General features: G+C 30.8%; 1 long non-coding RNA gene across 1 annotated transcript; it reads left to right on the forward strand.

The window, feature by feature from the left end:
- The first annotated feature begins 1,404 nt into the window (after positions 1–1,404).
- On the forward strand, positions 1,405–7,277 carry LOC107065051 (uncharacterized). The gene is made up of 4 exons (XR_001475554.2): positions 1,405–2,885; positions 3,568–3,781; positions 3,855–4,057; positions 4,153–7,277. It is a non-coding gene; the product is annotated as an uncharacterized LOC107065051 (long non-coding RNA).
- The last annotated feature ends 5,369 nt before the right edge of the window (positions 7,278–12,646 follow it).

Genomic DNA, 12,646 nt, shown 5'->3' on the forward strand with positions numbered 1-12,646 from the left:
TACAAGAATATATGTAATAGTTAATGAATAGAGAGAGATAGAAGAAATAAAAAACGGTAAAACTACGTCAGAATCTTAGATAAGAACATTAATGAGTAACTTATTTCGTATTCATCAATGATTTTTAACGACTAGTAAGTATACTTTATCTTCTGATCTTAAGAAATAAGTAAAGTACAAATGAACATTCTCGATCAATTTGTATGAGAAATATTAGTAAGTATTTAATTATTATTATTATTGTTATTGAGATAAGTGGTACGTTTATTTTTATTTAAACTGTAATATAATCGACCTTTTCCTTTTTTTTTGTTATACTCGAAACAGAATGTACAAAGAAGGTAAATAAAAATATATTTAAGCATTTATAAAGTATTTTGTAATAATATTTATTATTTAGATTAACTTTTAATTATTATAAAATATTCAATATATTTTTTTGATATTATTTTAGTCCTTATAATCTTTCTACTATAATCTTATCATTATCTTGTTCTACTTTTATTAAAGTATAGACTTAAAATAATTTATTTTATTTTTTTCTTTAGTAATTTATCGGTCCAATTATTATCTATAACAAAACATTACTAATAATATGTATAAATATTTACGTAAAAAAAAATTACATTCCTAAATAAACAAACATCCTTGCTCATCTGTACTTATTAATTATTAGAAAAATCACTGGTAGTTTAACATTACGAAGATTAACAAATATCTCTCTCTCTCTTTTTCTCTTTCTCGTTCGCGCATCCTGTGATAAATAGCAAGATTACGAGACTACGTGTCGGCCAATGAACGATGCGCCGGTCCGTGGACCATATGTTCCTCTTCCAAGGCTGTGAGACCCTTTTGCTTTAAGTCTCTTACTCTTTGATTTTCATTTCTCTCTCTCTCTCTCTATTTTTCTTTCCTTCTTTTTCTTCCTTTTGAAACTCCGAGCTCCAGTTGTTGTTCAAATGGACATTGCCCAGCTCGAAACTACGAATCAAACGACTTTCGCAATGTCTTCTATACACTTAAACTTCATGTATTTGATTACACGTACGAGAATGATTGAAAATAAAAGAGAAAGAGAGAAAGATAGAGAGTCCCAATTGAGACTTAAACGGGTCACTGAGAAATGAACGTTTCTATTTTATTCTCTATCCTCTTCCAATACTAATCTAATTCCATTTTTTATTTTCTCTATTTTCTCAATTAAATTCTATTTTTATTATCTTTTTATATACATAATAATAATTATTATTATTTTTATTATGTTTTTATATACATAATAATAATTATTATTATTTTTATTATGTTTTTATATACATAATAATAATAATAATAATAATAATAATAATAATAATAATAATAATAATAATAATAATAATAATAATAAAATAATAATAATAATAATAAAATAATAATAATAAATATTATTAAATAATTTCTATATTCCTTGTAATTTTGTTTTTATAAACTTTTATTATTGTTTACCTATTTATTCTGATTTTGTAATAATTTAGATTTCGAAACAAAATTTCTTACATTGGCCATTTATTTATCTCTCACGCAACTATTCGAAGAAAAATTTGTTGTTTATCAACTACGATCTCGTGACATTTTAATACCAAGGAATAATTTTCGATAGTCCAAATGTCTCTACGCATGACTGTTCTGTTTATAACGCCAGCTTATAAGTACACGTGTACACATATAAATATACTCGACTTTGTCTTTGAACGAAACAACTCAAGTTCATTTCATCAATGAATACCGACATGAGTGTACACATCGAACAATTGAAGATATTATTAGTATTATAACTCTCTATTTCCTTCCCTCTACTTCGACCATACTAATACTTAAACAATAAATCAAATTTTACCTCTTCCTAATATTTTAAACAATTTTATTTGAACAAATAAACGTTTCACTTTTCAGTTAATTCAAACATTCTAATTTAAATTATTATTTTATGTTATTTTATTTTAATTGTTCCGTTTGTGTTAATTTGAATAATTCTATAGGTTCATTATTTATTACCCGTTGAAATTCAAATTTTAACATAGTTCGAACTTTGTATTCGTGTTTAGTACTCGATTTTATTCGACGATGCGTATTCAACAAAGATTTTTCCCACAGCTAAGACATCTGTCGTAATGAGTTGCATCCTCACGTTCATTTCCTTCCTTCCTTCCTCTCATTTTTTATCAACTGACTTTTTCGGAAGACGATATATATTCTTACATGACAATGCAACTTTTGTAACTTACCTTTTACAGCTTCCCGATGCCCGTAAGATGAGACGTCGAATAAAAGAATCCCAGGATTAAATTTGAGATACGAGTTTTTTCTCAAGCAACAGTATCAATCTAAACGATAACGAAAATCAAATTAGAATTCGATCAGAATTTACGATCTGACGATTCGATATTCGTTTGTATCTTATGTATTCGAGTATATATATATATATATATATATATTATGTTTATGGTGTTTGTTTCCTTTGTTCTTTATATCCCCACCATTACAGCCCCCACCATTTTTTTACCGGTCTTGAAATGTAAACTAGCAAAGAATACAAATGAGAAGAGTGAGACGAGTATTTTAAAAAGCATTCGAAAAATCTTATTTACCGTAAAGGCAAGTCCAAAGTCCATTTAACCACGTGGATGAACTAACCCGAAAAAGAAAAAGAGAAAGAGAAAGGGAAAGAGAAAGAAGAAAAAGAAAGAAGGAACGAATTTTATTCGAGACAGACAGAATATTCTTTCCTTTTTAACGATTCAACGGTAGATGTTTTGTCCAAGATACTTTTTCTAAGGGTCACCTGACAAATATTTAGCTTTATCGTGGGCATCATAAGTTATGGAAGACCGACAAAAGTTTCGTGTGAGGTAGGTCTAGTACGTAGGAAAACTTATTTCGAATCTTCTTCTACTCTTTTATATTAACTCCGAAAATAGGAGTGGTCGAATTAACACTTTGTTGACCGGCTATTTTTTAAAGAATTTATCTCATGTCACCGGCTATTACTTCGTAATTGAATTGACAAGTAAAACAATTTAAGTAATTTTAAATAAATTTTACTTATTATTAGACTTTAAATATTTCTTCTTAGTATGATAAACAATATAACAATAGTACAAAAAAATCTGTTATTGTCATATTTATTTTCGCTGCGTTTTCCTTTTAAATAACGTGATGCGAAAGAAAAGTGCATCACGAGTTAACTCGTGACCGGTCAACAACGTTCGGCCTCAGAAGCACGAGTTAACTCGGGACCGGTCAACAAAGTGTTAAATTATGTTACTGCTATAGCTTTTTTTTCTGAAAAGCCCTGTCTTTCCTTCGCCCTCTTTCATTTTTCCCAACATCCAATTAACATTTACAATATTTTATTTATTTATTTTTTATGTTAATTAGAAATTTAATATAATTAAAATTATAAAAAAATGAAATAATGAATGATGAATTAATGATTAGAAAATTTATAAACAACGTTCTTATAAATTAGGAATAAATTAAAATAATGTATTTGTTTTTTGTTAATAGTTTTCTTATTTTCTTTTTTCGAAGGAAACGTTTCGATTTGTTCAAGGCATATGGGCAGCTACGGTAGATTAAAAGGAAATAGTTAGAAATCAGTGTATGAAATTAATTACTATGGTTTCAAGTTCAAATAAGGAAGATCCCCATAAGCGTCATATGTCGTTCAATTTTCCACGTTTTCCATAGCACCGTCCATATGGGGAATTTGTTCGACGTCTTCTTGACATCATAAAGCTGTTACGTAAGTAAAAAATGATTAATATAAGACCATAATCGATTATTTTTGTTTCAGATGTATCTTTCTTTATTTATAGGTGATCATCGTTTTAAGAAATGTGTAACACAATTTATGATAATTTTATTCTTGAATATTAAAAAGATCCAGATAAGCAATAAGATGACCGATCACGACAGATTAACTTCAATATTTCAAGCGAGTTAAATGATGATTTATTGATCAAACAAATCGAATTAATTTGTTTTTATCAACAACGGATGGATTGAAATTCATTCAAAAGTACGTAAAATCATAATAAACTATCATCTCTGAAATATAAAACATATATTAATGTTTTTTACTAGTCAAATAAATTTTTTGCTTTTGCCAAGCAGTCTAAGGATCGAAATACGTTTGCGAATACGCAAATGAGGATATATGTGCGTGTATATATATATCGATGAATGGAAAATACGCGACAGACATCCACCAGTTATACATCCAACAGTTAGTGAGACAACTAGAAAGGTGACTAGAAAGATGCGAGATGTGAGATCGACTGAATGTGGTAGCATCTGCCACTATCGTTTTGGAGTTTGCGCTTCCCAGGCTCCCGAGATGCACCTGGTCCTCCGTCTGGTTGCCGGTGCATTTGCTTCTTCTCTTCTCTCTTTCTTCTTTCTTCCTTTCTTTATCTCTTTCTTACTTTTCTTCGTTTGATGCGGATATGTTCTCTCGTAAATTTAAATTCAGTGAATAAAAACGAATATAAATAGTAGAAAAAAGGGAGAATATCCTAAATCTGTCGAATAAAAATAAACCCACGCAAGGCACATCGTAGATAGATGTATCAATCGTTTAAATTGAAAAATCAAATTTATCGGTTGTATTAGATTTTCTTTTTTTTTGTTTCTTTTTATTGAAAAGTTAAAACATTTTGTAAATTATTATTCTTTGAAAGACTCAAAATAAAAACTTATTTAATAGATTGTATAAAATGAGAGCAGACGTATTATAGGGCTGTGCAACATATGTTAACCAAATATAAAAAAATCTTTTTTTAAACAAAAAGAAAAATCTTATCCAACAACTGACTCAATATTTATCTACCAATTCCAATATTGTACAAAATCAATGTTGACAATCTTCTAAACAATTTTGAAATAAATTTTGAAACCTTTAATAAATAAAGGAATTTATTAAAAATCAATAATTAAGACTGCGAGTAATAAAAATTGAAAGATAAAATCGTATTCGTCGCCCCCACGGGTCGATTAGGGGGTTGGTTTCGATGCTCGTGCCGGGACCGAGAATGTGGCATTAGTAAAAACGCGATATTGTCTGACTCAACAGGTTGCCGAGACCCTAGAGGCCACCAACCACCCCCTGACAGCTACGGTGCGCCACCCCATCGACCACCCCATCAACCACCCTATGCGCCGCCTACACTTTACTCTGTATTAAATAAACCTGACGATGGGGTGATTTCTCTTTTTTTCTTTTTTTCTCTTTTCTCTCTCTTTCCTTTTCTGTTTTTCCCTTTTTGTCAATTGTGAAAAGGGAATCGGAACTCGTGTAATCTAACTTATCGGTCACCTAATCGAGCGTTCCACCTTTATCGTTTATGATGAATTATATCAATTTCAAACTATTCATTTGGATCTATCTAATTTTATCTTTTAATTATATTATTTTTATTATTATCTATAGATAGAGTATTCTATTATAAGTGAAACCTCCTTCAGAAATAAATAGAAAATACAAAAAAATAAAAAAAAAGAAAGGTTCATATTAAGATGTGTCCTATTTAAATTTGTTTAAAAGTTTTAACAGCATTTATGATTTAATAATCCACTGTAGCTGATCTTTAAAAAAATTACAGAAAGTGATCATTCTAGGTTTGTATTTTTAAACTGTATTCTACTTGACGTTAATATTTCTCTCAGACATTTCGTTAATTACATTTAATTACTTTGATTAAATATTAAGAGTATAGGGGGGTACACAAATTAATTTGATAAATAATATGCAATTTTCTAATATATTGTTTTTATATGATTGAAATAAAGACATTTGAAAATTATCATGTTCAATAACATTAAAGACATTTAAAAATAATTTAAACGTCGTTTAAAACGTACTATGAAAATATTAAACATTTCCTATCTATAAATTCATATGCCAATGACTTTAGAGGGAAGATATTATTTAGTAAGTATATTTGATTTGTAAACTTAAGGTTTCTGTAGCTCAAGCTTATCGCTACCAAGATAGTAAGGTAGCAAGTCTGCTGGCAAACAAGCTAGAAAGTTAGAGAAAAGAGAAGGACGAGTTCTCGTTTCGAAAGCAACGTGCCGTGTGTATAATCCACAAGGAGCAGAACGAGAGTGAAAATCCCAATCAGCTGTTCACCAGATCCTCGAGCAAACAAGGGATTTCTTTGGACAATAGAAACGAATGTCGTCGTTCGCTTACTGACGAGACGTACTTAAATGTCACGTATATCGCCGTCTTCCTTCTTGGTAGCTGACAACACAAGAGTTTAACACGTGTAAACCTTTCTAGAGCTTCTCTTCAAAGAAAGAAAAAAAAAACAATAGAAAAATAATATCCGAGATCTTGGAAAATTTCAAACGACATTTAAAAACGTCGGATCACACGATTGACAAAGCATCCCATTCGTTGAGTACGAAAAAAATTCATCATATAAAATTGAAAAACTTGTACGTGTATATATACTCTTACATATATATATATAAATCTACCTTATTTAGGATCCTTTACAATCTTGGTTAGAACCCTTTTTCCGTCACGAAATAAGGTGTTCGAAGTAAAAGTCAAAATCAATTTGTTCGTTCAATCGTATCAATGATCGGAATTAATCGAAGTTTAATTCAAACACCCTTATTCCCAAGATTCCACGAAAATTAGGTATAAAAATCGATAAATCATAATAACCCTTTTCGTACAGAAACCGAAAATCTTTTTTTAAAAGTTCTAAAGAAGGACGAACGGGTCTACTTATCCGCTAAAATTTACCACCCATTTTAAACCGACAAAATTTCGATGAATTCATTTCACTCGTTCATTTCCTGAGAACTTCGTCACGCGACTTGGTTATATCTCGTGTTCCTCTCTTCAACCCTTTTATTCCTTTTTTTACTTTGATTTTTAGGTAGAATGAAGGTACGTTCACGAACCCTTTTCGTTCGATATCGTCTTCCAAAATAATTCATACTTTTCTACGTAATAAGGAACCTAAAGAGGACTCGTTTTACCACGAAAACGGTGAAAATTTGCTAGAACGATGACGGTTTTAGGTTTTATTCTAACCCCTTCCTGCCCTTCTTTATTCCTTCATCTATCCCCTTCCTCCTATTTAACATCAACCTATCGAACGTTCGCAATTCCCCGTTCAGTTTTCTTTTTCCCCCTTTAAACTCCTCTTTCTCTCTTATTTCTACCCTTTTGCTCTTCCTCACGCGAATCCACGCACGGTGCATCATCAAACTCTCTCCTCTTTTTTTTCTTCTTTCTTTTTCTTTCACGGTTTCGTTTTTCCCACGGAATCCTTTCTTCCTTTTTTTTCCTAAAAATACGTTTCACGGATATTCTTCCACAGACATACACATTTCTATGCATTGGCCGGTGGTGACGCCGGCTGCGTTTACTCGGTTAAGGAAAAAGAATAGAAGAGAGTTTGACGTTCGTTCTGAAATCGTCGTCGATGATGAAAGGGAAAGGGATAGAGAAAAAAGGGAGAGAAGATGATCGTACGCGTTACATATTCTTATACTCGAACGAATCTTCGTAAGATTAACTTAGTTGTATCAATTTTTATCTCTATCCTTTTTCTTTTTTAAGTTAATTTTCAAATCAGAAGGTTTGGTATTTTAAAATTGTATTTTATATTTTTCATTAATTAGGTGAACAAAATTTTGTAGTTGCATTATTAAACTGTGTTATATCAGAATTTAAAGAAAAATTAGAATTCTAACAAATGTCGAATAATTGCAATATTTCTTATATATTTTCTAATGTAATTTAGATATGTGGATTTGGAATTTAAACCAAGATTTAAAACTTAAAGAAATTCTAAAAAAAAAAGAAGAAATTTCTCAAATATTGTATTTAGAATATCTCCTGTAATTCTTCAGAGAGACGAATTATTTAGTACCACTAATTAAATATACAGCTTTAATATATCATTTAGATTAGATTAACAACTAATAATATTCATTTAGGAGATTATCAACTGGAACAAATTTCAAAATGAAGAAAAACGAATTATCATGTATTGTGTAATATATCTATGGTATGTATTTTTTCTAACATAAATTATTGTGTTGCATCATTAATAATATATTACGTAAAAAATTTTAGGACTAGAAATAAAATTCGAAAGACGTCAAAGAGAATATTTAAAGGATAGTTTGAAAAATTTTGCAAGAATAGAAGATTTTCTAGAAGAAAGTTATTCAAAATGTCGATGTGAGAATCAACGAACCGGAAGTAGGTTGTCTCCAAAAGCGACACAAGCGATAAAAGTACAAGTGCACGTCAAGAAGAAAGAAAAAGAAAGAGAAAAAAAGAAAAAGAAAAAGAATAAGGAAGAAAGAAAGAAAGATTTTCATGGCAGGTTTTCAGTAGATACTCCCCATTTGCTTTTTCTTATTCATTCACGCACTTCACGCTCCTTCCTCTTTTTCTTTCGTCAGCGATATCTATAGACAGGATATCCTTCAGTACTATTCTTCAATCTACTACGACCTACATACGCTTTAAGAAGGGCTGCATCAAACTTCCCTTTGCTCTTCCACCTTCCTTCTTAACAGTTCACCCACAGGCAATCATGGGAATGCGGATGATTGCCCTGAAAAAACTTTTTTTTTCTCTCCTTCCTCTTCTTCTTTTTCTTTTTTTCTTTCTTTCATTTTCTTTCTTTTTTTCTTTTTCCTTTTTTTTTGCATGATTATTTTTCAACCATTCAAATGACGGCCTAATAACGGTTCCTATTTCCTATACAAATTGATGAACTTGTAAGCATGTTTAAGAATTCTCCATATTTGATTGTATAATATTAATTTAGAATTGTGAAGTCTTATGTATATACGTTTAATCAGGATATACATTGTCAAAAGTAATTCGATATTATCACTATTTCTATAAGAAAAATTAGTAGATTTATTCAATTGTATAAACTTGCGAACATGTTCAAAAATTTCTTTATATTTGATCGTAGCATGTAAATTTAATATTATAATTTGTATATTATATATAATATAGTAAAATGTATAATATGTAATCAGAAAAAATACTGTCAGAAATAAACCAACGTTCTCCCTGTTTCCTTAGTAAGAATAAAAGGTCAGAGAATTTTCACATGTTTCATCATAAATTTGAAAACTTTCAAAATGTTGAAAACTAAAGTGGCATGCACTTGATCAAAACAGATGCGGTTAGAAGTGACGTAACATTATCTTGGATAAGATTTAGGTGAAGTTGATGGGTACGTTGATGTCGGTCGATGTTGAAAGGTTGAGTAGCCCTTTCGTGAACGCCCTAACAAAATGTTCACAGCTTCTTTTAGGTAAAGTGAGGGATAGATTTAAAGACGCCGATGCATTTTCGATGAACACCAACTAATACCTGAACCAAACGAATAAAAATATAAATATAAGGTTTCCCAAAGACCCAGATATTTGTTAAGATTTGTGCGACGTGTGAAGGAAACCTTTTCGACACAGCACTACTGTTTTGGTCGCGTGCCGGGATTGAAATCTGTCTTTGTGCCTTCTTTTTTTTCTTTCTATGACCCTCTTTTCTTTTTCTCCCTTTTCGTATACAACAGGTCAGGCACGCTCCTATATACAGGAGAAAGGTCAATCATGGATTAACCTGGTTATTCCCAAGGATGATACAGGAAATGACCACCGAAGGGACCATCAGTAGAAACAGGTGCCTCCCGGTTTTTCATGAAAACCAGACTTCTCTTGACCTACGAAACCGGATACTTTCTTTCCTACCCAGACACCTTTCTTTTAACAAGATTTCATTGTAAAGATGATTCAATCAAATATGATTCGACAAATCTATCCAAAGAAGGACGAATCTTAATTACGAGATTACTTTCTTTAGTTTCGAAATGAAAATCTTATCGATGATTTATTTAATTGACATATAAATCGAATTATTAGTTAAGAAACAATTTAGATGTTAAATTAAAAATTAAATAGGGGAAATAAAAAATGAACAATCATGATATCGATGGTATTGAGTTGTCCAACAAAGTTTCAAAGTCTTAGTCACTTTTGTGTTTCAATCAAATTCATGATAGTTTAACCGTTGAAAATAATCATCCTTGGCATTTCTTTGGGTCAATCCAATTTCTATGCACTGATATTTTTTGTTTCATATGTTTTTTATGAATACGCATGTGTGAAAAAATTAAACGAATATCTTATATGATACAACATTGTCCAAATTACAAAGCAGAAATTTTAAAGATAGTTTCGAGTTTCAAGTTGGGGAAGGCAAAAAAATATTTGCAACCGGTAACCGATCGTTAATATATTTGTTTCGAGAAAGGTTGTCTAGACGAGAATAGTAAATGACGTTGCTAAATGCGTGTAAGATACGTAATTATTATATAAGATAGAAACTCCGTACATAATCGAAACGCATTCGTCGGTTAGTTAATCTTATCTCTTCTTAATAATCTTTTCAAGAACAAAATTAGATTTTTTTGTTATAAAAAAAAGAAATTGATCCTTACTTCGTTTTAATATTATTTATAGCAAAAATAGAAAATGATCTATCGTAAAATAAATTCTATTTTATTCATAATAATAATAGCAAAAAAAAAAGGTTTTTTCTATTCTTCTGAATCTTTTAATTCTTACGATAGTTTGAAAAATTATTTCTAAGAAAAATTCTAAATGATTATATTAAAATAATTTTTACACCTGTTCTAAATATAGCTGATTAAATTTTGCAACTTTGTTGATTAGTATAGAATGATTTATCGATTATCACGACGTTCGTCCAATAAAAAAAAAAACCAAAAAAAGGATAGACATACAAGGTATATAAATAACACAAAACTATGAAACTATAAAATGAAATAATTAACCCTGACGCAAATGCGATAATAATGATCCTACACAATTCGCATCGTCTTTGATCCTTGTCTGGGATATTCAACAAAACGATTAATTTAACTAAACGCATCGAAACGTGTATCTACCTTTTTTTTCTATTAAAAAAGAAAAAAAAAGAGATAATCTCACAAAAAACTAAGATACTTCAGAAACTTCTGTTTCTTTAATGGTATGCGCAAAAGAAATTTCATATTCTCAGGTACTCCAGGTAATATATTTTCATTGAGAGAAAACACGAGCGTGTTCATGCGTGTATGTGTGTGTATGTATGTATATATTCTCATGAAAGAGTAAAAGACACACACTTTGGAGAGAGAGAGAGAGAGAGAGAGAGAGAATATTGGAGAAGATCTAGCGGCACGCCAGAAACGTTACGCTAACAAACGATAATTTCTGCCTTACGGTCGATGTATCGAATTATTGCGGATTTCGAGAGGTCCCCTCACGTCGTTTAGGCCAATCGTGAATCAAATCGCATTAGCTTCGCAGATGCATATTCATGGGAAACGTATGGCGGATTACACAGGTTTCGTTGCAGCCCGCCCCTCCCTATCGGGAGGGGTGTTTTGCATCCCTTCGGAAAGGGGTTTCGAAGCATATTTATCGAAGTAAAACGACATCGTAAACGTGTACCAAATTGCTTCTCTCTCGTTCTATCCACTTCCACTCTTCCTTTCTTTCCTTTCCACTTTTCTTCCCCCTCCCCCTTCCCTCTCTATCACTCTCTCTCTCTCTCTCTTTCTCACACACACATACACGCGCACAAACATCTCTTCCATCTAGGCAAGTTCCAACGGACGGAATTTGATCGATTTACGAGCCCCCGAGGCACTTCTCGCCGTGCGGGACAATAAACTTTCTCATTTTTTGATAACAGACATCGTTTCAAAGCCCATATATTACCAGTCACCAAAACTGAACTAACCAACGTACGTACGTACGAACGAAGGAAGGTAGGAACGAACAAACCAACTAACCAACCAACGAAACTGTTGTCCATACTAAATCTATTAAAAAGTATCGCGTTAAGTAATAATTAAAAAGTTTTTCTTTTTCTTTTCTGATTTATTGAATCAACATCGACAAAAAATAAATTAACATAAAGATTGCTTTCACCTACGCAACGAACAACCTCGTTTTAAATCTAGTTACTAAAATAATATAAAATTTACAACTCATACTAGTTAATAGAAAAAAATAATAATTATATTTTTATTTTATTTTTATTTATTTTATTTATTTTATTTACTCGTTTAAATAACAAGTTAACGATTATGTACATAAAATACAAAATGAAGTTACCACGTTTATCGAACACTTTATGGAGATAAAAGAAAATATTAGTAAAATGTAGAACAGAATTCATATACTTAAGATTAAACATAAGTGCATGCAAAACAGAGAATATCGGAATGGTCAAGATGGTACAAAAGAAATGGTACAAGAAAACCTTTCAGAAAGATCAAAGAAAAGCAAACACATTGGTTCTCGTTCCGAAATAAGCAGGATAGTCAAAGAAAAATGCTTTGTCATATCTTTCGATCTTGAGGCATGTTGGCTGCAGATTTGTGGAGAAAAGGGAATTCGTGTTATGATTATCCTAAATTCATCTTTTCTCTTCACGAACTCTTATTCTAAGTCTGACATTAGAAACATCCGTGCAGAGTTTTCAACTTGCATTTTATTTCTTTTCTATATATTTTTTTCCATTTTATTTTTTTATGTGTGT

Source organism: Polistes dominula, unplaced genomic scaffold (assembly GCF_049000335.1).
Source record: "Polistes dominula isolate Pdom_NZ unplaced genomic scaffold, Pdom_raw_medaka contig_49, whole genome shotgun sequence".
Taxonomy (NCBI): domain Eukaryota; kingdom Metazoa; phylum Arthropoda; class Insecta; order Hymenoptera; family Vespidae; genus Polistes; species Polistes dominula.